At 37.0% G+C, this 3,496-nt stretch overlaps 1 pseudogene across 1 annotated transcript; it reads right to left on the bottom strand.

Annotated features, from left to right (window-relative positions):
- Positions 1-2,449: 2,449 nt before the first annotated feature.
- Positions 2,450-3,164, bottom strand: LOC308525509 (nascent polypeptide-associated complex subunit alpha-like; annotated as a pseudogene). Its single transcript has one exon. The product of its transcript is annotated as a nascent polypeptide-associated complex subunit alpha-like (transcript).
- Positions 3,165-3,496: the final 332 nt, after the last annotated feature.

The following is a 3,496-nucleotide window of genomic DNA, read 5'->3' on the forward strand; positions in this document are numbered from 1 at the left end:
TAATAACCAACAACAATGTATAAACATTGATTAGATCATAGACTAGGGTGAGCGAGGAAGGCTATAGAACACTTCTTTGGAAAAATTAGCAAATTGTAAAGGTTTTAAAAATAAATTGTGTTTAGGTAATATTAAAAAATAGTTTATTTTTCTTAGGTCTGATTATGGTATCTTGGCTACATAAGAGAATGCCCTTGTTGTTAGAGCATGCATAATTAAGTATTTAGTAATAAAGTGTTATGAAGTTTGAAATTTTGAATGGTTTAGAAGGAAAAAAAGGGAGAGACAGAAAGGAAGGAGGTAAAAGAGAACACATTGCAAACGTGGAATTATGTTCCTTTCAAGGTGCATAAATTTGTGCACTGCCCTCCCCTGCATGCCTGGTCACCCCCAACTACCCTCCCTGCAGGCCTGGTCCCCCCCTAAGTGACCTCCCCTGTAAGCCTGGGTCCCCCTCAAACTGTCCTCCCTGCAGGCCTGGTCCCCCCAAAACTGTCCTCCCCTGCAGGCCTGATCACCCCTAACTGACCTCCCTTTCAGGCCTGGTCCTTTCCAACTGCCCTCCCCTGCCAGCCATCTTGTGGCAGTCATCTTGTGTGTTGGAGTGATGGTAATTTGCATATTACCTCTTTATTAAATAGGATATTTACTTTATATATTTTGTTGTGTCATTATTTAATGCACAATGATTTAATACCATTTGGTTTGCACTGTTGAGTGACTGTTTTAGAAATACAAAATGATCCTAATCTTCTTAGTCATTATGCTTTGCCTTAAATTCTTCCTTTTGCTATTAGCATTTCCATTCACAATTGCTTTCTGTTTTTCCATGATGAAACTTTACCCATTATTTTACTTAAAATATTTCTATGTCATTTTCCTGAGTTGTTTTAAAATTTGATTTAGTATTGTCATTCTTTCTGAGAATATTTCCTTCCTTAAAACAGACTAGTTTAAAGCAATTTCCTTTAGTGTTATCACTGTTATGTGTAGCCTTAATTCTGTCACTTTGTTTTATGTTCTCAGTTTTGTTTTTTATATTTCTTTTTTGTTGCATTTGCCTCTTGTCATTTGTCATGTGGAATCTGTATGCTTGCTTCTTATCTTCTATAGTGATGTGAAAGGTAATTATTCTTTTTATTTCCACTAGTGGGTTCTTATGCTTTTCAAAATAATGTTTGACTTATTTTCTAAATTAAAATCAATAACACTTTTTTAGTTTCTTGTTCCAAGTCCAACCAATGTGCCTTTGTAAAATTAATTCTTATTTATGGAATGTGCTTTCTTATTAGCATCAAGAATGTATTTTATGTTATTTATTACATTTATGTTTAATTTTATGTAACTATTTATAGTATTGATTTTTATTTAGTTTTATGTTTAACACATTGATAATCAGATATTCCTTCATACAGGAATACTGCCATGTTTTATTTATTAATTTTTATTTATATTTTATTAGGCTTATATATTCAGTGTTTTTTTCTCATAAGTCAATATTCATCAATATTCACATTTTTTGAAACTTTACATATTTGAAAGTATCTTCTGTTGCCATATAGGAAAGAATTTTAGTTCTACATAAAATTTTTGAGAAAGCACATTTTTCTTCCAAAATTGACTAGAAATTGCTCTAATTTCGCTTTTTCACATACTACATTCATTTATTTATATTTTGATCCCACAAGAAGCCATAATTCCATCAATGGTAGAAAAGTACAAATTTCAAACCAAGTTGAAGTTACTCTTTTTTAAAAATAATATGTCTTTTTTTTTCTTTTTTTAAAATATATATTTTATTGATTTTTTTACAGAGAGGAAGGGAGAGGGATAGAGAGTTAGAAACATCAATGAGAGAGGAACATCCATCAGCTGCCTCCTGCATGCCACCTACTGGGGATGTGCCCGCAACCAAGGTACATGCCCTTGACTGGAATCGAACCCAGGACCCTACAGTCCACAGGCTGATGCTCTATCCACTGAGCCAAACTGGCTAGGGCAAAAAATAATATCTCTTTATTGATTTTTAGAGAGAGGAAGGGAAAGGAATAGAGAGATAGAAACATTGATTAGAGAGAAACATCATCCATCAGCTGTCTCCTGCACCCCCTCCCCCTACTGGGGATTGAGCCTGGAACCCGGGCATGTGCTCTAATTGGGAATCAAACCAGTGACCTCTTGGTTCATGAGTAGATGCTCAATCACTGAGCCACACCAGCCAGGCTGCAGTTACTCTTTTTGAAGCAAAAAAAAAGCTTCTCGCCCTGGCTGGTTTGGCTCAGTGGATAGAGTGTCGGCCTGCAGACTGAAGGGTCGCGGGTTTGATTCCGGTCAAGGGCATGTACCTTGGCTGCGGGCATATCCCCAGTGGGAGGTGTGCAGAAGGCAGCTGATTGATGCTTCTCTCTCATTGATGTTTCTGACTCTCTATCCCTCTCCCTTCCTCTCTTTAAAAAATCAATGAAATGTATTTGGAAAAAAGAAAAAAAAGCTCCTCATTTTTAGATGGTTGCATCGTTAATTCCATAATAGCATTTACAATATCACTACCATTGTTCTTCATGGCTTGAACTGCCTTCACACTCAACACATTTTCTTGTGATATGACCAGTTCTATATCCTTAACTTCCACACCTATTTCATCAACATCTTCCTCTTCACTCTCCTCTTTCATTGTTGTAGTGTGTGTGTTTTCCTGAATGTTTAGCTTCACTAAATTTTGAATTTCTCTGCAGCTTCTAGCTGTGCTGTCTGAGATGAATCATTGATGTTGGCTTCCCCCAAAACTATGGAGGTATCTAAAGCTGGTATCTAAAGATGTCTTATAGACATCTGGTTTTGTGATGACAGAGGATAGGCTTAGATTTCTGGATAGTTCCCTAGTAACCCCCATAACCTGTCCAAGACACAATATTGTAAACATGTACATATTCTGTATACTTTACCGCCTTCCATGCCTTCTTTTTACTCACGCTCTGTTTTTACTTAATTATTGGTTCTCCATGGATTTCAGCCACTGTGGCCAGTTGGGTTTGTCCTGTGGAATCTTGTCCCTCAAGCTCTGGTGCTGATTCATCACTGTTAGATTTTGTCCCTGTCTCAGATTGGGGCTGTGGCAACTCCTGCTCTGTAGCAGGGACAGTTTCCGTGGCTTTGCTGGGCATTTTATGAGGTAACACAGAGCCAAGATGGCAGCAGGAAGATTATGTATGTGTGTATGTATTTATTGGTGGTAAGAACACTTAACATGATATCTACCACTCCACAAATTTTGAAGTACAGAATACTGTATTGATAAAGAAAATATGTTGTATAGTACATCTCTAGAATTTCTTCATTTAGCATAACAGAAACTTTATACCCACAGAACAATTTCCTTCTTCCCCTAGCCACCAGTTCCTGGCATCCACCACCCTACTAAGTCAATGAATTTGATTCCTTTAGCTAGCTCATATAGGTGGACTCATGCAATATTTGCTCTGTGACTGGCTTATTT

The sequence above is a fragment of the Myotis nattereri genome (genome assembly GCF_964212035.1).
Source record: "Myotis nattereri genome assembly, chromosome: 9".
NCBI lineage: Eukaryota > Metazoa > Chordata > Mammalia > Chiroptera > Vespertilionidae > Myotis > Myotis nattereri.